A 24,519-nucleotide genomic window follows, 5' to 3' on the forward strand; every position below is an offset into this window, starting at 1 on the left:
GGGATCCAGAGTGGGGATCTACAGCTGGGATGGAAATCAAGCTGATAGGGCTTATGTTTATGGAGCAAAGTACCAACTACATTACGTCAAGAATAGCTTCAGTACCAAGATGTACCCTGTGCAGTTTGCCTTGTTCATAATAGATCAATTGTTAAAATATTTCCAGGCGAGTAAATAATATTGAATAATTGTAACAGGCTTGAAAATCCATTTGTAATAGCTAGAGAATTATTTAAATATTGTATCAGGATTTTAAAAATTATATTTGAAAATGAAAAAAAATTACAGTTTTATTAAATAATGACAATAAATACATTCCTTGTTTGAAAAGTTTTCTAATAAAAAGCATTTTTTATGCAGTTAAAATTTCCGGACAATATCAACTTTTTGTAACATCTCAAATAAAATGTCAAAACCTGTACTTATAAATTCAGAATAAAACCTTCTTTATATTTTTAAAGATGCTTTTATATGCTATTGATATTGTACATGTTACACAATTTTAAAGGTTTTGAGCATATATATACTTTAAAGAAAGCTGTGTAATTTTTTTTTCTATCACAATCCATTATTTTCTTCTCTTATGGATTTTTTTTTGTTACAATTAATAATATTTTTGTTGTATTTTTTTAGCGAGAAAAACCTGTTACAAGGGGTGGAACTCTAATACCAAGGCTACCTAATGGCTGGGTATCATGGTCATCCTGCGGGAACAGCATACAAATGTGTTGACGAGGATCCAGACACCTTACATGGCGGCAAAGCTGGTAAAGAAGACTACCTATTCTATTTTGTAGAAGGTCGATGCGGTTCATTGAAATGTCCACCATATGTAGATGGAAGAGAAATTGTGTGCGTCGTTTGTTCTAAAAAATAAAGAATAAATACAAAAAGTGCTTTATTGAATTATTTTCATCAGTTTATAATCATTTATCTATCATTGTGTGCGTCCAATGTATTTTGTTTCGTTTAAAAATGTTTTAACTGCAGGGTTGTCTCGTACAAATTAATTTTATCACTTAAATATTGTTTTTCCTTTATTTTACCAAAGGTAAATGAAATAAAAAAGGAAGATTCCGTTGAAGTACAAAATACGTATGTAAATATCTATGGAATTTAATCGAGTTCTAAAATCCAGATCTAGATTTGTAAGTTTGTAAATCTAATCTTGTAAGTTGTAAATCTAATCTTCTAAGTTTGTAAATCCAAACTTGTACACATGTACGTGTATGCGTTTAATATAATCTACATATCTAAGTACGTAAGTCTGACATCCAACAACGTACTTCCGCACAAAAACTGTGTTGACTGAGTTATTATATGAATATCAAGAGGAGCGATGTGGGGCATCTGTGGAGACATTGCTGATTTTTAACTACAACTTATTTTCTACCAATGACCCCCACCAATTCTCCAAAATGGCCTCAGTCACCGTCAGATTACAAAAGGTGTCCGGATGGCAATCAAAAAGTGCTGTATTGGATTATCAAAAGATACATCGGTTTCTCAACGTATACCCCATCGCTGGATAATGTGACTGATACCATAGTGGGATTCGAACCGGTGACGTAACTATCAACTCCTTACTTCACAATTTTAGAGCAGATACCCTAACCACTGCACGCCTTGATTTAAGAATTATTGTAGTACATAAAATGTCGCGGAGTCATTGCGTTTTGCTTTGTTTGAAGTTGTGTTGTAAGGTTACATTTACGTCTTTTTTTTTTTAGAAATATATCCAAATATGAAAAGTTAATGTCAAAAATGGCATCCACGTTTTATTTTAGGTTCACTGGAATAAAGCGATTCAACATCTAAATTGAAGTTTCCATATAGATTTAAAAATAGGTTGACAATTGAAACATATCTAAATATCGATTTGAAGGCATCTTGTTAACAAGTGACTTTTTCTTCTCATGAATTAGATTATGAATACCTTCTCCTTGAACTGAGTATAAAAGTAAGTCTACTTATAGATTTGAAAATTTAAAAAAAAATGATAAGATTTGTAGATTTGTAAGTTTGTAAATCTAATCTTGTAAGTTTGTAAATCTAATCTTCTAAGTTTGTTAATCCGAACTTGTACACATGTACACGTATGCGTTTCATATAGTCTACATATCTACGTACATAAGTCTGACATCCAACCATGTACTTCCGCACAAAAACTGTGTTGACTGAGTTTTTATATGAATATCAAGAGGAGCGATGTGGGGCATCTGTGGAGACATTGCTGATTTTTAACTACAACTTATTTTCTACCAATGACCCCCACCGATTCTCCAAAATGGCCTCAGTCACCGTCAGATTACAAAAGGTGTCCGGCTGGCAACCACGCCATTTTTATCAAAAATGCATCGGTTTCTCAACGTATACCCCATCGCTGGATAATGTGACTGATACTATATGGTGGGATTCGAACCGGTGACGTAACTATCAACTCCTTACTTCACAATTTTAGAGCAGATACCCTAACCACTGCACGCCTTGATTTAAGAATTATTGTAGTACATAAAATGTCGCGGAGTCATTGCGTTTTGCTTTGTTTGAAGTTGTGTTGTAAGGTTACATTTACGTCTTTTTCTAGAAATATATCCAATTATGAAAAGTTAATGTCAAAAATGGCATCCCCCTTTTATTTCAAGTTCACTGGAATAAAGCGATTCAACATCTGAATTGAAGTTTCCATATAGATTTGGAAATAGGGGAACTTAAAATCCCAATGAAATGGGATAGAAAGAATATTACATGTATCATATATGAATCATATATGAATATATATATATATATATATATATATATATATATATATATATATATATATATATATATATATATATATATATATATATATATCTGCATGTACATATGCAAAATATGTGAGAGTCAACAGCAGGTGAATCGAGTGTTCCATCGATTTCTACAAATTGACTGATTTTAAGTATTATTTAGAGAACGAGACGGGTTCTGAATCGTAGATACATTTTCTTTTTTTTGGGGGGGGGGGGGGGTAGAGTGCGTAGCACGAGTATCCAACCCAAAATTTGTATTCACGATACAGAATCTGACGAGTTCTCTAAAATATTTGTGACACGATCAAAGAAAAATAGCTCTGCCCACTTTTTAATTGTAAAGCATCCAAACTTCTGCCTAATTCTGTATATGAGGCCTCGACGGGGAGTACGCATCCGCAGTATATTTCCACGGAAAACGTAAAATTCGGTCTTCGGACTTGAACGAGTTTGCACGAGGAAAGTGGATGTTCTCCATTATTGTGATTTTCCTTTTCGTTTGGATCGTAATTACATGTAGATTCTGTGTGGAATAAGTTTTTAAGTGATTAAGAAATTTTGACATTTTACATTTCCAGGGAAATATTTCTCCAAAATTTATAATAAAACAAACATCTGCATTTACTATTTGTACGTGCTTCTGATAAATAGAATCAGATTTATTTTTAGACTGTGCTGTATTTTAGATACAAATAAGTTGGCTAATACAAGACAGTATATAGGGTTAATACAGAACGAAAAGTAGCTCCGCCCACCATGGTCCCGTTCTGTATTACTAAAACAGAACAGTAAACAAAGAAAACCCCGCTATCCTGTCACAATTCCCTTTTATTGAATAAGAAGTCGTAGCGTAATTGATATGGTAGCAGATTCTCACGCTAGAGGACAAAATTGATTCTGGCCTTGGGCCCCTTTTTTGTACTAATTCTTTTTAAAATTTTTATTTGAAATAAGATGAATTAAATGCTATTGTATCAGGAAAAAGTGTAATACAATTTTCAGTTAAAAATAAGCCGATTATTCAATAAAAGGATTCGACTGAATGATAACTGAAAGGTCGCTGAAATGTATATGCGATTCAGTCGACTAAATGGTAACTGGATGGTCACGAAAAAGACACGGGAAAGGATCTTTTCAATGACCTTTCAGTGACCATTCAGTGGGCATTCAGTAACCATTCTGTCGACTGAATGGTGTAATTTCATCCTGTGTACATTTATATATGTGGATAATGTATTTTCAAATACCTATGGGAACTTCAATCAGATGTTGACTCGCTTTATTATTGTGAACTTGAAATAAAAGGTGGGATGCCCCTTTTGACACTTTGTTTTATATATGAATATATCTCTAGAAAAAGACGTAAAAGTAACCTTACAACCCCATTTTAAAACAATATGAGCTGCAGGCCTGAAGGTGGAAAATTTTATTGCAAATTTAATTATCAACTATTTCAATGACAGAAAAATAGAACATTTTTAATCTTCTTTTGTTCATATTTGTGATGGAAGGATTTTTTATAAACTTTTATTGAAGCAAATGACATTATTGTCGTCCTGTACATTATTGATTTCTTATATACTTCTATATATTTGATTGTACAGAAATACTTCTTCTGAAACAATCTAAATGTTTATATTGCTTTAATTAATCGAAAGGGTTTAAATTACATGTACATAAATATTAATTATGACAACACTTTTTACAGCAAAAAATTTTTCTCAAAAACGAATCTCATATTGCTTTAAACAAAACAAAACGCGATGACTTGGCTACACTTCACGTACTACAATAATTTTCAAATCTAGGCGCGCAGTGGTTAGAGCATCTTCTCTAGAGTTGCGAAGTAAGTAACTGATCCTTACGTCGCCGGTTCGAATCCTAGGACGTAGAGACCGATCCTTCGGATGAGACCGTATTAACCGAGGTCCCGTGTCACAGTAGTGTACTGGCACGAAAAAGATATCTCTCTACTCGATGGCCGTAAGTACAGAGTCTACAAATTTGTAGCAAACTTATAGCTATACATACATGTAAGTCAAAAACCAGTTGTAAGTCACGAGGCAGAGTTCAAATACATTCCGATCAATTTCAGGTGTTAAATTACATTTAAATATAATTTTTCCGTGATTAAATGCAATGAAAAAGATATGGTTGATATCATATTTCAATCTTCAAATTTTTTATATTTGAGTTGCGTCAAGCGAAAAGGGACCTTCGTGACATAAACGTAATTACGTCACAATAGCGCTTCAAAGACGTGACGTCGCGTCTGTGCGTTTGCCGATGGAAAAAAAATTCGTACGATATAAAACAAAACAAAAAAATATATTTTCGGAATACATATATATTTTAAAAAAGACACGTCTAAAACTATCTTGAAAAAATGTTTAATGTCGTCAATATATAGATTTACTGGTAATTTTCCAAAATAATATATAAACTTATTTAATTTTGATTGTTTTTGAATGGTTTTATTCTTGAGCTGTCAAAAAATGTTCATCAACAAATCAATGTACCTGACTATCTCATTAAGATCTGAAACCAATCGCTTCTTTGGCCTTTACGGCTGAGCTCCATTTTTTACAGGTAAGCAAGTGATCCCTGCATTTATTTCAATGTTTTGTTTTTTCTTTTGTTTTGCTTTTATTAAGGGGGGGGGGGGGATATGTGTAAAACATTCCAGATTCTTTCTCCGTTAGACAGAAAGGCCCGAGAATTGGCGACTCAGTGCCCACAGTTTGTCGTCCAAGATTAAATATTCGAATCAAGTTAACCACTTGCAACAGCATTTTGTAAATTCATATAAGGAAAAAATAAGAATGCAGCAGCTGAGAAACAGCCATGTCATAAATGATGAAGCGGCGAAACCCATACGGACTTCCGTATTTATTCATAACACGTAACACGTTGGCGCAACACTGAGGTGACAAATAAAATTTGAAGATAATAAACAGTGGTCATTTTCAAAACTAATTTGTGGTCTTGTATTCATTGCCTAAATTAATTTCAATTAATTAAAACTAAACATGGTGACTTTAGGTAAAGTTAAAGTCGAAAATTACTGAAGAGCGAATTCGAAATACTGTGTAGGCCATGTAAAATCAGACGCATGAAGGCCATTTGTTTTATTCTCTGATAACTTCAGGGAAAAACAGTACTGTAAATATACTATAAATACTATACTATACTATAAATATGAACACATCTTGAGATTAAAATCTTACATATTATTGTAATGAAATGATTTGATCGAAAACATATGGAACCCCCACCTTTTTTTTGCATGTTTTATTACTAATGAAACGGGAAAGGGAAACCTTTCAAAGAATAATTCCGATTTTTTTTCTTTATTCTTTCTTGCGTTTTTAAAATCAATTAATTTTTGTTCATTTTCATTTTTACGTATTTAATTTAATACTTTATATTTTTTAGATCGACCATTACCACTTCGAAAACATAAAACCCCCCCCCTTTGTGGATATGTTTTTTTTTAAATAAAACATCGATCATATATTTGATCAATGAACAAAGTACCGGATTATTGTCTTGAAATTCACATCATCAGTAAAGTTTTGTAAATACTTCATCAATAGAACTCCGTATTCTTTCTTAATTATAGACGATATTTGCAGAGGATCATGATAATTTGATATTTTTGATTATTTGTTTATATTTACGAACACTTATTTTTATGAACTCTATGAACTATTAGGAATAATTTTGCCCAATGACTCCCTTTTTATCTCTGTAAAATAACCTTTTCCACAAATGGAATTGCTTTGAAGAATTAGGAATGAAAGAAAATTAATCTTGACCTTTTTTATTTTTAGAATTACACACCCTATCATAACATTACTATAAGAAAGAAAAGTTAGGATTTAAAAAAAATTAAAATACGCTTTTTTAAATATTATCCTACAATCATCATTAATTTTTTACTTCATAATTTTTTTTTTGGGGGGGGGGGGGTGTAATTGCGTACACATATATATCCCTCGGAGCTCCTCGAATGTCTCGTATACGAAACTTTAAGTGTAGCGCAGTTAGCCGAGAATAACCGACTGTACTGTGCACATTAATTATGCATAATGAGATCTACATGTATCTATCAAAAAATGGAAATAATTGAAGCTTATGCTTACAATCACATGCTGAGAATAAATTTAAGAAATTTTATACCGATGACAGCATGTATACATATTGAATACTGTTTTGATTTTCAGGGGTGAGGCCCATTTCCAACCATCTTTACATTATATTAGTTGCAGCCATAAAATATGAATTTAACTCATATGCATCGGAACGGGGGGGGGGGGGGGGGGTTAGGCATTGAAATTGGGATTTACCTTTTTGTTGGTTTAGCCCCCACTTTCAATTTGCTTCCGACGCCCATTTAACTGATTATTCAATTTACATGTATGTAAATCTGTAATGTACTTCTATATTCAAGTGATGTTTAGATTGTATATCTGCAAGTTAAAATGTCATCGGGACCCTGACTTGGTCAATAAAATATTTCATAAAGGATTGGACCAACTCGTCAAAAGTTGGCACATAAGAAAAGCTTAAACCGGTCAAAAATATATCAACCATTTTAGTACACTCTGAAAGTCGAATTTTACGTCTGACATTGAATTGTGGTCCATCAAGCCTAGATATATATTACGTAACCTATACGTAACCTAGGTATTTTTCATCGGTATTTTTAGTGCAGAGCAAATTAAATTTAACTCCTTGATAATTCCAATGAGAATAAAAAGCTAATTTTTTCACATTGAACAACAGAAATCAAATTGAATGAATGAATGCATTGAAGTAACGCAACTTGGTTTCAGGCAGAATATGCCGGGCTCATTTTCGAAGAAGACGTCCCCCTCCCCCCATTTCCCAATGTACAAAAATGTTCAAAAATTTTATTAATTTCACTGATGTATGGTAAAGTCACAATTTTATTCTACAATATGTAAACCAGTATATTTAATTTAATTTTAACACAGGCAAGTAGCATCACTGGAGGGGATAAAAAAAACACGTTTATTCTGATTTGAATTTCTAATTTTCTAGATTTTCTTTATTTCAATACAATTTTCAATTAATATAAAATAAAGGGAAATCGTTTATGAAAGAAGTGTGAAATAATTGAAAGGTAAAAATTACGAAGCTTGAAGTTTCACCCCCCCCCCCCCAACCACTCCCAAAATTTAGTTCAGGGAAGCCATAAAAATATAAAGGTACTGCTTCAGGGTTTGTTTTTGTGAAGGCGAGTTTGCCGATTATACCGAAAGAGAAATAACATTACTTTGACCAGGATCAATCCTAAAGACCTTACTACATGGATGAACAGTGATGTCAGATATTCTTTTTACCCCATTGCGAGCAATCGTAAAAACTCGTTAAATTCCGTGAACACTAAATAATTTTTCTTGAAAAATAGCCATGTTGTTACGAATGTCTTGCGAGATGATTTCAGAATAGGAACTTTATTGTTTTTATTAATGGTCAGCGGTCTGTCCTAGCTGGTCAAAGATCCTTTCAAATACAAATTTATTTTAATATGTACATGTACATTTATATTACTGAATAAGTACTTTTTCACGTGTCTTATTAATTAACACAATATATGTACGCGGCCATAAATTCTCCATGCGTACTTAATGTAAATGTAAGGCATACAGTGCCAGTCTAGAAAATACGCGTAATTTTCTACCCAAACAGAATTTGAGATTCCGCGGAATTTTATGACCCCCTGGAAAAAAGCACGTCTACAGTATATTTTTTCAACAACCTTTGAATTATCACTATTTTACGATAAAAATGATAATATATCGAGAAATATATATTTAAAAAACTTTAAAATACAAGTAGAAAAAATGATTTATAACCAGTTCAAAAGGGTATTTTATTAATGACGTTCCAATTATCAACATATGACGTTATGTGACGTTATTCAACGTTTTACGGCGTTATCTTGTTAGATTAAAATTTTGCATTGTTTTAAATTGGAATTTTAATTAAGATTTAAAAGGTATAATAAAAAGCTTGGTATCAAAATATTCAGAAAAACTAGATCTTTCAGAAACGGTGAAAAACCGATTTTCGAAAATTTGGTCATGAAGGTCCCTTTTCGCTTGACGCAACTCAATTTATATATATATTGCAAAATATGTATATTTGACAGATAATAAAATCTACATTTCTTGTTTGAGAAACACTGATTGCAAAGGTAGGATGCACGAAATTGCTTTGGAATTTGTAAGCATTCTAAAATATGATACATTTCAGTTTATAATAGCTGATTGATTGTATGTTGTTTAACGTCCCTCTCGAGAATTTTTCACTCATATGGAGACGCCACCACCTGCCGGTGGAGGGCTACAAATTTTGTCCTATGCTCGGCACTCAGGGCCTGATGGATCTTTTTCGTGCCAATACCTACTGCGACACGGGGCCTCGGTTTATACGGTCTCATCCGAAGGACCGGTCTCCCTGTCCCATATTGGTATTCGACCCTGCGACGTAAGGTTTACTCCTTACTTCGCGACTCTAGAGAAGACGCTCTAACCACTGCGCCACGCAGGCGACCAGTTTATAATAGTATTCGACAGTTTATGATAGTATTCGGCACTATTCTTTATTTAACAGGACAGAATTTTATTTTTGTAAAATATCTCATTAAGAAAATTGTACTTAATTTCTTTCTTAGATGTTGACGTTTAATCTAGCGCTGATTATTTCTCTTTCAACGGCAAACGGAGACACACAGACCGGAAGTTGTAAGGATATGTTACAGGGTTATCTAACCGGACAATGTCGTCTGCTCTAGGAGTATGTCAGGTGGAAGCTTTAAGGCGGGAATTCAAAAGCTTCACTGACGTCATTGGGGAATCAATGAAAAAGTTTAAAGAGGAAGTGAATGCAAGCATGCAGGATGATGGTAGCTATTCAAACACATGAGCACTATATGCTTTTGAAATGGAATACTGTCAATCCTTTTGATTGCCCGATGAACATAATTATACACTGTATTTGTAAACATTAACAAAAACTCCTTAAGATAATTTGAAGATATTATGTCTGAATCAACAAGAGATGTATGTTATTTGACCTCTTCTTTTGTTGGTTTAAGTTATATTTATCCTATTTAGTATAAATTGTGACAAATAGTGAAGATTGGCCCTTGTATTTGGGCAAATTGAATATCTTGTGAAATATTTTCTTAATAAATAAAATCCAGACGTGCCCCGTGCACTTTATTTGTGCATGTACCAAGATGAAGATTAATTAGATATGTGAGATTTTTTTCAATAATGTTTTGCAATTGTTCTGGTATTATTTATGTGCAACATTTAGGAAGTAATTTAGTGCCCTTCACGTGATCAGCAAAGAAATTTGAAATCAAAATACATTAATATAATACTTAATTAAATTCTCATCACAAATTGACTGCAAATTCATACATTGATAAGATATTAAAATGTACTTCAAAATTGAATTCATATTTAAACGTATATAATGCTTTGGAAAGCCTAAACATACATGTGCAATTAGCTGTGAATGATAAATATTAAAAAAAACTCTTGGTTTAGATATAGGAAAGAGAAACGCTGTATACACAAGATGGGGAAAGAAGTCTTGTCCCTCCAACACAAAACTTGTTTATTCTGGTAAATATATTTGATAAATGGTAGCACATATTTGTTTGTGTGAGTATTTAAATTTCATTAAATGTTCATATAAAATGTTTTCCTTTTAGGAAAATATACATATACTGATATATAAGTGTTAATTTAAACAGCACAGTATATTGAACAAATTCCCAGTGAGAATTGCTATATTAACCCAACGATGTATGCAAATGTTGACACAATATCCGACTTACATTGGACTTTAGTTATAAATATTTTGGCACTGCATTGACACAACATTAAATTTAATTTTGATTAAGTTATCAAACTATGCTCATTTTTGGCCCATCTATGTTTTGCCAAATTCTCTATATAACCAACATGACAAAATGGTTACCAACGGTGGACCAGTATATTTTTGCTGACTGAATGGGTATAGTATTCTAAAATACATGTAATCGGAAGATGTTGTTAGGCATAATTTATGAACATTATAAATGGTGAATACCTCAAAATTTTAGGATTCACTGAAGGATCTCATTATACACATAAAGGAGCAGCTGTAGATCCTCTTTGTTTACCAAGAGATCCAGAGTGGGGGATCTAACGGAATGGAAATGATGCCAATAGGGCTTACGTATATGGGGCAGAATACGAACTGGGTGCCTTTCCGAGTCGCTTTACGTCACTTACTCATCAAGACTTACCCTGTGCAGTTTGTCTTGTTCAAAACAGATCCGTTGTGAAAATGTTTCCAGGCGAGTAAATTAATATCACATGTTTAACAATGAATGTTTGATTGAGACGTATTTTATGTTTATTAAGTACATCCCATCAATATTATTGTTGTGGGATAATTTATTCCAAAGCGTTGAGTAGTTGTACGGAGTCAAATTCTCCGGCATTGTCAACTAGTATGATCTAAAAGATAAAAAAGAGAACCTGCGTGTATATTTGAGGAATCGCTATCTAGTTTGTATTGTATGCCAGAGCATCAACGATAGTGGGAAACATGGAATAATTTAAATAATGGTGAAGCCCGTTATGCATAAATAATCCCATGTTTCCCACTATCGTTGGTGTCCAAAGCATACCATACTAACTAGACACTGATTCATTATCTTTCGATTTTATTGCGAAATAAAATTGTAGTTTTAATTTAGATTTGAAAAATGAAGACATAGATTTATATAACACATGGACTCCCATGCCAATTTCAAAAGTCCTCTACCACTGACGTCAAACAGAAAGGCAGCCGAACAAAAATTATTCAGCCTCCTTAGCGTAAGACACAGAGACACATTCCGCACGAGATTTGCATGCATATTAAGCCTCCTTAGCTCCCGACCTATCGACCTCCCTAATTTACATTCCGCTAAAATTATCCAAAAATCAACTCCGCTAACTTTCAAAGAGTTATCAAAGAGAAAAAGAAGTTAGAAATGGAAATATATGTAAATATATATATATATCGTTACCTCAATATATATCCAGCTTTAAAGATATTGCAATATATAACACAATTTTTTTGTGCATAATTTAAGAAAGCTGTATAAAGTAAATTTGTTTTACTTTCAGCAAAACTTATTTATGCTTTCCTTTTTTTTAAAAATCTTTTCACATTTGTTATTGTGTTATTTTTAGCAAGAAAAACCTGCTACAAAGGATGGAACCTTGAATACCAGGGATACCTAATGGCTGGGTACCATGATCACGCAGCTGGTACAACATATAAGTGTGTTGACGAGAATCCAGGTACCCTGCATGGCGGCAAAGCTGGTAACCATGGCTACCTATTCTATCTGGTAGAAGGGCGCTGTGGTTCTTTGAAATGTCCACCATATGTTGAGGGAAGAGAGATTATTTGTGCTGTTTGTTCAAAAAAATAAAGAATAAATACAAAAAAGTGATTTATCAAACTAAGTTTTTTCTTTATCTAAAATGTTTGCTCGGTAATGTATTGTATGACGGTTATTAATGTTTCCTTTATTTTTTTCGTTAAAATAATGTTTATCATTAACTTAACTTAAGGGGGATGACTGGGGGTTTCATTCCATCATAGTAGAATAAACCTTATTTACCATTTAAAATTTATCATTTTCACAAAATAAATTAAAGAGGCTGGGTGGTCGGGGCCTTTTTTAGACTATTTTGATCTTCATTAGAAGAAAGGTTCCATATAAAGATTTAATAAAATGATCAAATTTTAAAACTAAAATTTATGAATTTTTTTTTCCCAATTGATAGTTGACAGTTTAAGATATCATATCCCAAAATTTAAGTTATATCTGATGGTTAATTGAAAAAAATAATTAGTTGACCCCCTAGCCTCCTTAAAAATTATAAGTGCAAAAAATTGCACTTTCCAATACAATCCTCATAAAAGTAATTATATACCTGTATTTTGAGACGGTCCCTTATAAGACATAGATGGTGTTTATCTTTAAAGCTGACATGAACTCTTAAAAAGGCATCAGTTTTTATCTTTGTACGACTTACTACATTCCTGCACGCCCTTGTCCGACATATTTCTCCGATTCCGCCATATTTAATCGAAGATTTTTGGCCTCCTGTACCTGATATATATAGCCTTGACGAATTGTTTCACTTGAGTGATTTACTAGTCTGGCTGTCGACATGTACACATCTCCGATAGCATAGTTTTTGGAAGTCCATAAACTGACCAATACATGTTTGAAAAGTAAAAATTCAACAAAAATAGAACTATACCGAGAATTAAATTATTTTTGAATGCATTTGCTGCAATATAAAAAGTACTCTAATACGGAATACATTTATGTACAGCAAAAATCCATGCAGGTCGAGAAAACGCGTCAAACGCAGTGATAAAACATTTACCTGAATACTGCTATCGTTACAGGGATGTGCACATGTCGAAAGAATTATCCTATTTCACTTTTATTGAAAAATGCATCTCAGAAGTCATGTAATCCATTGCTAACTCAATAGTAAAAGATGCTTGGACATACGTGGTCCATGCCGATCATTTTATTTGGTCAGGGAAAATATCAAAGGTTGAAAGCTCAGTGGGGTTGATAGAATTTGTTTTTTTCAAAAATAAACATTACTCTTGTTTGTAAATGTAGTAAATAAAATTTATGATTATGTGGTTTAACTTCATTAAATTTAAAATAAAGCATGCATTATTACGAATCATTCGCACCTTTTGAAGATATTTTCCTGTGATAGGAGGGGGGGGGGGTAATAAAACATGCATATTAACACTCTCATAAAAATAATTTTAAAAAAACGTCTGAAACAGATTAATTATTATCAAATAAATACTGTGTATAGGCTTTATTATTCCTAATACAATTTTATTTAAAGTTTGACGAAATTGTGTGCAGCGGATTATGAGGATTTGCTCTGACATACTGCCCATATCTCAATATTCAAGATATGGCTAAAATCTAAATGTAAAAGTGCGGAAATTCCCGTAAAAATAAAGAATTCGGAATTTTCTGGTGATGTGCAAATTTACACACACATTGTCTCCTATAAATATCTGCAAAATTCGACAAAACTCTGTGCAGTGGTTTATGAGAAGTTGCGCTGACCCAAAAAAAAAAAAAAGAAAAAAAGGACTGACTGACGGGTCAAAAACATTATATCCCACGCAACTTATTGCGAGGGGTATACTAAACGAGTTTGATTCTGTGGTGCAATGATAATGAAAATAGAATTTCATGTTAATTAAATTTCTAGACATAAATAAATAATGATTATTATAGAGAGCATATAGGAGGAGAGAGCAAACTCCCCGTGAGAATTCCACATTCTACCTACAATTAGGTTTTTTTTAAAAATTCTCTTGTCTGCATGGTGTCCATGTCCAGGTTCGACACGTACGTTTTAGAAGGTATTTGAGAAAGTTCTTAATGTTCCTATTCCTGTGATGTATATTTCACGTTTATTATATCCCCCGCTTGAAAAGTATAGTAATCGTTATGTCCGTCCATCTGTCCATGCGTCTGTCTCTTACGCTTTGGGGTACCAATATCTTATCCGCAAATCATCTTGTACCACTTGGTGAATTTTAATGAAACTTTCACAGAATCTTAAGTTTAATACATATTACCATTGTGCTGCCCCCCTTTTTCCGGCGACCTAACTTATACTATAGGAAATGTTAATTGAAGGTGTGGTTTTGGGTTGTTTTTTTTTTGTCAACTTTTTCAGGTAATGAATAAAATTTCTCTGCCTGGCCACCACTTTTGAATACGATGCTACGTGCCTGCTTTTTGATTCGACACATATTTTGGGTTTAGCGACAACAGCAAAATATACTTTGCCATTATAACCATATGGGAGGCGGGGTATCATTTAGTGAGCTCATTGCTCACAATACCTTTATTTTCTATTTCAATTTGGGCGTGTCCAAATTAAAATTATTATTCAATTTATGAAGTTTCGACATCCCGCCTGAGAAAAATCCTTGATCAGTTCTAAGGCTTAACAAATGGTACAGCACAAAGTGCGTAGGATCTTTTACCTATTATTGCCCTAACAGATAGGAGAGGGAGAAAGAGAGAGAGAATTCAATAAACAAAAGAGTTAATAAAGATTATCCGTATTCAACCAGTGTAAAGTATCCCTACCTTTGGTCTTAAAATTATCTCTCAATTACTCCTAAAGAAATTATTTTTATACAAAAAAATAGCTAGACTAACAGGCAGGGATACTGAAATCTCGAAAGACACTCTATAACAACATAAAACAGTTACATTCCTAAAAATGCACATACTTTGTGTTCGGAGTGACACATTTAAAAAAATCTCAAAATTGAATTCGGCAGAAATGTCTGTTTTCCAAGAATATTTAAATAACGGTCATGTCAATTATTTTTGCATGCTCCTCCCACCCCCACCCTCGCGCCTGAAAAAAATCAAATGCCTTTAGAAAAGTCAATCTAAACATGGAATGGCCTTTCTCCGTGTGTGTGGGTGTCAAAGAACGTATAGATGTACACATAAAAATTTGTATTCTGGTCAATTGCTTTTAAGATTTGAAGGAAATGATTACCGTGCCTCAAATTACTTGGTTTAGATTTGAGATTAGTACTAAAATAATCAGTTATTCTTGACAAATGAATTTTGCGATGCAAACCAACTGCAGACTATATACATGACTTTGTACAGAATGTATATTAGAACTAAATGTAGATAGACAATTCAAAATTATAGCTTATGAACAGCAGTTCAAATACTTTAAACCCCCCCCCCCCTTTTTCAGCCACGCAAATACCAAATAACTTCTCTTTCCACTTGTGATATTTTTCCTGACCAAAATGTGATCAGTACAGACTAAGTGTATCAACGTGCTAGTCTGTACGGAGTAATGACAGTGTGTTTACTATTGAGCTTTTATGGAGTTTATTTCTTTTTTGTGATGCATATTTCAATAAATAGAATTTTGGGTGTATATCACTTGCCTTGTGCACATCTTTGAACCGATGCAGTAACCTTATTTCCAGGTATGGGTACGTTTACAGCGTTCGAGGCGTTTTCTCGATATGCATCAATTGCATAGGACCTGCAAATAAAAGACATAGATTGTTTTGTTCCATTCAGATGATATAATTTCAAGATGTGTTTGCAGTATTTTACTGCTTAGTATTTCAAGTTTATTCTGCATAAATTGGCGCACTGTAAAATACATACTCATGCATCTAAATTTCTTTTCCAAACTTGCATTTTTTTCCTTTTGATTCAAATCAATAATTATTCAGAAATATGATTATTATGTTGTTTGTTGTGGTTTTGAAATGTCTTGATCACCTCATGTGGTCTCATATGCTTTACCATCGGAGATGTGCACAAGTCGAAACCCAAGCCAAAAAATCATTCAAGTGTAACGACCGCATTGGGGTATATATCGTAACAATGAGACAATGTATCTGAAAGAAATATGGCGGAATACGGCTATTGTTGGTATGAAACAAGTCGTACATAGATGAAAATGTTGCGTTTTTATGAATTCATGTCAGCTTTAAGATTGGGATGTATACACTGAAGTCAATGCAAGTTACATATTATATACTGACACGCAAAAGAAACGCAACAAGCAGTAATCTACAAATGTTTGAAATTTTTATTTCATGATTTTTAAAAAAGAATACAATAAGGTTAAACTCACTTTTCAGAACATCAGAGATTTGATAAAAATGTTAAATGTTTATCTTTTAACTTTACTAAGTAACCTATGACTTTTAAAACACCCCCTCCCAGCCACTCAATTACAACGTGCAAGACTGTCCTGAACAACATTAGCAGCTTAATTTCTGCGATACAACAGGTTAGTCAATATCGAGATATGTGCAAAGGAGTTATTCTTTGCCATTTTTTAAATATCTGTTTTTCTGATGATTAAGTCGAATTTTCTCTAACTAAGCGCATTGTCGTAACCCTTGGACTTCTGGTCCAAGGCATATTATATATGAATATAATACGTAAGACACGTAATGTAGTGTATTTTTGTATCATCAACTCTCCATCACCAAAACTTTGAAATTTTCCAGCTTAAGCAATGGAAATGCGTACTTAAGCCATTTTCAAGAAGCTTAAGCATCGTTAGGGGAAACGAAAAGAGATTTTATTTTTTGAAATATTGCTGCATTACTTAAGATGAACAGTGCAAACTCTTAAAACTACATAATATTGCCAACTCTTTTGTGAAACATGCAATTTTCGATTTCTGTTATGCAGACTCAAACTTGATTTCCGGTTATGGTATGAAAATCGTTCAACCGTTAAATTACCGATATTTACCAATTTTTATGTATCCATAATTTTAAGATTAAATTTTTTTTGCTTTACATAAGTATTTCACCCTAAAGTAGGGTGTTGCGTTTCTTTTGCGTGTCAGTATATAAAATTAAAGCGTTTTTCTTTTATAGTTCCCATATAATAAATTCCCAGTCGGCTTCCATTAAGTATTAAATTAAGAAGACGGATAACGGCTAGATATCAGTTTTCAATTCCGCCGACATAAATATATATTATTGTAACAGTAACTTGATCCGAAGGGTCGTATCACGTCGAGTTGACAGGCATGGATCATCAGATCTAACGAGACGCGAAGCGTCGAGTTTGATCTGATAATCCGCGCCTGTCAACGAGACGTGATACGGCTCTTCGGATCAAGTTACTGTTATAATGATAAATTTATTATATACCCCTTATAACTAAATAAATATAGCAGTATAAAACTTTAGAGATCAATTGTATGATATTTATCCATAAAACAAACTAGGGACTTTTTAACGTGCAAGAAAAATAACGTCATGTTTTTGCGTACTACGTCATCAGTTTCAGAGAGTGGTGATATGGATTCAGAAAACCACAGTGTGGTGATCCTGAAAATTGGATCAAACTAAACAAAAAACTAACAATAGCAAAAACAAGGAAACACTGGATGAAAAATACAGTTTCCGCATGGCTGAAACTCTACTGAAACTCTGCGGAAACTTAAGGTTACTAATAGTTTCTGCAAAGTTTCAGTGCGGAAACTTCAAGTTTCATCAAGTTTCCGCAGTACGGAAACCAAAGGTGTCCACGAATCCAAATAGTTTCCGCAACTGAAACTTGCTGAAACTTGAGGTATACGCAAGGTTTCAGCATGCGTATACTGTTGAAATACATATGGTGTACCATAGGTTTCCGCAACTGAAACTTGCTGAAACTTGAGGTATACGCAAGGTTTCAGTATGCATATACGGTTGAAATACATATGGTTTACCAATGGTTTCCGCAACAGAAACTTGCTGAAACTTGACGTATACGCGAGGTTTCAGTATGCGTTTACAATATTGATATACATAGGGTATACTATAGGTTTCCGCAACGGAAACTAGTATTGACTACACAATTTAGCCCTGGTTTTCAACCAAAAGTCATTTTCCCCCTGAATTCACATATTGGAAGAAACAACAACACACTAACACTAGTTATCAAAGAATATTTAATGTTATTATCAACATTTACATACATCGGGTAGAACATTTATTTTCTCTTGCATCATAAACATTTTACAGCTAAGTCCAAGCCCTCAAGTCACGACAGGAGGACAGAGAAAATGTGTGCAATTAATGATGTCTCATACATCAGAGATATAATCTTGCGAGGGGAACTTAGAACTGCATTACTGCAATAAATCAACTAAATCTGAATTCGGTTTATGCAAGTCTAGTATTATCAAGGAAATGTAAAATTACTTCGTATAATAAATGCACAAGTTCACATCATAAGTAGCCAATAAGCACCAAGGTGGATTCCTTTGTTAAAAATACAGTTTGTAGTCCATCATCAACCAACAGAAAAGTCCTTAATGAGTGGTTCTCATTTTTTGATGACCCACTTTCACTTATCATGCTTATGCTAGTGGTGGCTGCATGTTTTCGGAACTGTGCAACACATCAATGTAGTCTGCATGTATGACCTGTTCCAGTTTCAGTCGACTTTAAAAATATCAATGCTTGAGTATAGAGAGACTTGTTTTCATCATTGGAGAAATGATATCATGTTCAAGTTGGATTGATCTGCTCATCAGTTACTTCAACCTATTGAAAATATATATAAATATAGTTTAACAAAATCCCAATCTAAATAAAACAACATGTTAGATCCTCTCGCATACTCGCTACACAACATCTAACATCCCATAGAAGGTCACGTCAGATGTCAAATACGGAACAACTCTAGACTTATTCATTTCAATATATGAAAAACAATAATTTTGCAGTTGACTATTTGATTGGTTAATAGAATTTGACCTCTGATGTGACACTCTACAGGATGTTGTTAGATTTAGGCAGTATCTAACATTTAATATTAATTGGATTGACAAAGTCCCTAATGCTGTTCTAGTACAAGCCTTTGTTTGATTAATTTCACATTTTAAGCATTTTTTTTTTATCAGAATGATTTAAAATGAAATCTAAAAATTTATCAAGTGTAAAATATCATTAGTTTATTAAGGTCAAAGGAGACGTTCCTCAAAATCTGTTTTGTATATCTTCGTAATGTATGAAAAATATTCAAAATTCTAATAACATTCTTATTTCTAAACCAGTTTCTAAACGTCTTTAAAAAATCCAAACCCTTAAAGATTTGAAAATGGAAAATTATTTTTCTTCCTCAAAGGATTATATAAGAAAAACTACCCCTGGTATCTTGCAGAAATGCCTGGTAAGGTACCTCAATTTTTTTGTGAGTAAACATGTTTAAGTAGCAATACTTCAATGACAAACTCCTAGAAAAATTTATCTATTATTAAGGAACGTCTCGTCTGTCCTTAAAGTTGCCTCTTTTAAACACTTGACTAGGACAAACTTGAATTTATTTAAATGTACCTGAATATGTATGTATAGATTTGTTCCTGATTTTCAGAATAAATTAAGGAATTTTCTTTCATTCTACTTGTTCATCAAAATATTTTTTTATTTGAATAACAACTAGAGGCCCACAGACCTAATAGGTACATGGATTTTTCACCCCATTTTGGGAATGGGGCCCGGCCCTTACCATTGGGAATTTTAAAACATTTTACAACTTTTTTGGGAAATTTTATTGCAAAATGTTTTTCAATTATTAAACACTTACGATAGTTAAAACTGATTTTTAACAATGTTTACTTTATTATTCAGAACTTTACTTCAGAAAATAGATCTATTATTATAAAGTTTTAGCCAAGTCTCCAAAAATTATGTTCATTTCATTAAGAGTTCAAACCTGATCATGTTTGTTTTACATGAATTTTTCAAAAATTAAACACAGGCTGTTCATTTTTGGGAAAAATGGAGTGATTTTGCAATTGGGAATGGGGCCCATATTCGGCCCTACACGTGGCAGTGGAAAATCCCTGTAGGTATCATGTAACAACTTGCACTCCATTGAATTTGGTTTGTGTTTTAAACAAAAAGCCATGAAATTCCAAATTTTGAAAGACGCACCATTGTTTATCATAATTATACACTTAGCATGCTTACTTTGGTTACTCAATACCCAAAGGTGGATCAGAGTAATAAAGATAAAATGCAATTCCATTTTGAAACCACCAGTTGTGTACCCCACCCCACAGGAACCACTAACCCTGGGGCCACACAATTCAACATTTTCTAAATGTTATCTAAGTTTTATTTCATCATAAATGGTTGATTAATTCCAAAGAGCTATATGGACCAATCCTAGTACTAGAATCCCTGACCTTGGGGCCATGAATTTCATAATTATGGTAGATGACTCAGTGCTCATTACAATCATGCCAACAGTTTGACTGCTTGATGTCCAGGAGTAAAAAAGAAGGGGGGGTATCATAAAATTTACAAATTTTGTTCCCCTTCACCCTTAGATGCTTTGTACCAATATTGGTTGAAATTGGTTGAGCGGTTGCAAGGAAGAAGCTGAAAATGTTCAAATGTTAACACACAACAGACAAAACAGATAGTAATAGGTCACCTGAGTTTACTAAGGTGACCTAAAAATAGGCCTATTTATAAATACTTATTTTAAATAAATCATAGAATTTTAGTAGGTAGCACGCAAAATGAGACTTTCTAAGAAAATGTTAACATCCGTTAATTTGATGGAAATGCCGAACATATAAAGATATTATATTAAGCTTAAAAAGTAGAGGAAAGCAGCTTACATCCCCCCTCCCCCACAACACACACACACACACTGACAACCACTGACTATGATAAATAGAGAGCTTTAAATTATACAGTGAGATTAAGAAAACAATAGAAAATAAAAACATAAACTTTGTGCTTTAGTCCTTAATTTCCTAAAATAGAGTTACTTAAGTTCTTACTACTAAAACATACTTTTTAACAGAAGTATTCTTCATCTTCTCTTTTTTTTCAGATGATTTGTTCCATGGATATCTGAAATTAAAATAGATCGAGTTAGTACAGTACCGTACAGTAATAACTTTTTTGTTTTTAGCATGAGCTCAGAAAAGTCCCAAAAACCACTTGCATGTCCATTTCCTTGCACCTGACATGCAGTGAAAATTCTAATGGACACATGACAATGAAAAAATGATTGGAAATTATCACAGTCACACTCTGGTCTAATTCTAAGTGGCAGTCCTGTCAGGCTATCACAACCTTTACAAGATCTTGCAATGCAATTATATCTGAGAGTGAGAAAAATTAAATAAGTTTAATTTTCCATAAAAACAAGACTACATCTAAATTATGTTTGTTTAAGATATGTAGGCCCTGGCCTCTCCATGTTCTCCGATTCAAAATTATAATTTATTTGATAATTTATTTCATTTCATATTCTATTTTACATCAAGGGAAAATCATCTGTATAATAAGACACAACTAGGACTCTTCAGTGGCTATTGTTGAAAACTGATTTAATAAGTGATAGAAATATGGCAAATGGTAAACAGCTATAAACAGAGAGATTACAAAAGTCTTATTTGTGTATCAGTCATTTTATCAAGTCAATAAAATTTAGAGATCATGAATTTAAAGTATTATGTCAAATTTTCATAATGGGTCACATTGCCAGTGGTTAGTGCGACATGCCTAGAGTTGGGGAGTAAGAGCTGATTCCTACATCAAGGGTCTGAATCCAATGTAGTACATAGAGACTGGTCCCTCGGATGAGACTGTGTTGGTGACGTGTCCACATTAATAAAAAGTTATCTAAAGGGTAACAAATAAATACAAGTATATGACTGTATAATGAATCAATACATGTAACTTAAGAAATTGAAAATGGCCAATTGCCCATTTCATCAAGCTCCAGTCTAGATCATAATACCCACTTCACGTAAATACTGTTCTGTTCATATCTGATCAAGAGAATCATTTTTATGGTTGTGATTTCTGATGTATTTAGAAACTGCACCACATTTAATACACAAGGTACAATAAAAACATGGTATTTCTAATGAACAATTACACCATGCACACTACCGGTAAATCAAGTTTTAGGTTGCTAAAATAGTGTTAATTGTTTCATATAGATCAAAACATGCACATGTGTCAGCATGAAATTACAATTGATCTCTTAATTTAAAAAAATAAATATCATTTTAACATTTTACGTTTAATTAATCATAATTATGCCTTGTAAGAAAAGATGTTTATGTATCTTTGTGTATAACTATTTTGCTCACGTACGACAATGTTTCAAAATCATAATGTATGGTATGAAACTTAATAAAATACTTCAACTTGAATAATGTGAGGCATTCTGAAAGTTATCAATTCACTTAATTCCCAAAATCTATCTCACTTTCCCCAAATCTGCAAGTTCTCAGGAATTTTACTTTCATGACTATACATGTACAACATGTACAAATTGGCATTTCACAGTGATACAATACTACACAATGGCATTCTCCCAACATGATGCCTTCTAACATGTCTAATATTTACGATTGTAGACTGCATGTATGTTAAAAATATATTCAACCCCTTCCTCGGCTGTGCAGCACAGTCTTCCATCAATATTATAATAAATACAATTCAGCAAAAAATAAATGTAGGATTCAAGAAACTACTCCTGCGAATAACAATGATCACATCCAGCAGTTATAATTAACAACAAAGCTCACCTTTTCTGAAAGAACATAAGCCTCTAAAGGCACATTTAGATTTTCCGAAAAAGTAAACACCGGATACAAGTTCATAACGATATTATCCTCTAAAACCAACCTACATTTAAAATTCCGGAATACTACAACACGTATTTCTTTTTAACGTGATCGGGAGGGTGACTGGAAATTCCAGAAGCCCCACGTTTTTTGGAGAATACCCATACAGGAGGGTAGAAGCCCCAATAAAGTGGTAGAAGCCCCATAAAATTGAATGATTTAGGGTACATAAAACCCTAAGGTGATGTTTAAATGACTTATATTGATATCCGTAAACTTTTATAGCCAATTTTACCTCAAAGTTGACAGAAATCGGGCGCTATTACTGTTTTACCGTACACCACGCCCGATCTAAATTCGAAGCGAGCTGCTGTTTATCATCGTATAGATAAAGTTAAAATAATTTATTTTAATTTTAAAATGTTTTTTATGCAAGATATGTAGAAAATATTATGTAATACATATTTTAAAAAAATTAAGGACGTTAGCCATTAAGATAATATGAATTTGTGTATTTTAATTCATATTATCCCAATGTTACCAGCTCTAGCCACGTGGAGGCCTCCTTTTTTGTAGAGCCATAATTTAAGTTTTTAAGATTTTAGAGAAAGTCTGAATTTAGAGTTAAAAACATATCCAAAAGCTTCACAGCAACAATAATAATAAAAAATGATAATTAATTCATTAATAATTAGTTTTATGTTTCAAAGAGAACCAAAAAAAATAAATAAATAAATTTCAAAATATGAAAATACTGAGTTTATTTGAGATTTAATTTAGACAAATTATGAATTTAGAGATATAAAGATATAAAAATATGAAATTCAAAGGTCCAAAGCAACAATAATAATTAAAAATGAAAGTAATAATTACTTAAATGTTAAAATATGAAAACACTGAAACCTGGAAAGAAATTAGTAAATTAATATCAATTTTCAAATATTAAGTTTCAAATACACTGTATATAAATAGTTTATTTCAAAGTATCCTTTCTAAGTTCTTTTCTTAGAAAAAAAATCAGATTTTTAAAATATTTTACATCAGTTGTTTATATTTTTAATTGTCTTTAAATTAAAACAAATATGAATTAAAAAAATTTATAAAAAAAAAAAAAAAGTAAAGTAAAAAAAAAACACACCACAAAATAAAATAACAGTTTTTATTGAATTTTAAGTATGAAAGAATTGAGTGGTTGAAAGTGAAATGAAAATCTTTTATCATCTCCAAGCATAGGTATTTTATGTAATTTTACATTTCATTGCCAGTTGAATCTGTCGACTAAAAATTTCCATTGCCTCTCTGTTCAAACTAATCCCATTGACATGCCAAATGTTTTTATTTGAATTCATTAAACCCCTACATCTCCAAAATATCACATTCTGAGAATTTCCATATTTCCTTCGTAGTGTGTTATTTATGTCAAAAACCGTAGAATTGTACTTTCCTGGATCCATGGTTCCACA

At 32.6% G+C, this 24,519-nt stretch overlaps 1 pseudogene; it reads left to right on the forward strand.

Annotated features, from left to right (window-relative positions):
• The first annotated feature begins 682 nt into the window (after window positions 1-682).
• Window positions 683-12,309, forward strand: LOC134283886 (uncharacterized; annotated as a pseudogene).
• The last annotated feature ends 12,210 nt before the right edge of the window (window positions 12,310-24,519 follow it).

This window comes from Saccostrea cucullata, unplaced genomic scaffold (assembly GCF_032062105.1).
Source record: "Saccostrea cucullata isolate Sc308-1 unplaced genomic scaffold, CSIRO_AGI_Scuc_v1 ctg6798, whole genome shotgun sequence".
Classification (NCBI taxonomy): Eukaryota; Metazoa; Mollusca; class Bivalvia; order Ostreida; family Ostreidae; genus Saccostrea; species Saccostrea cuccullata.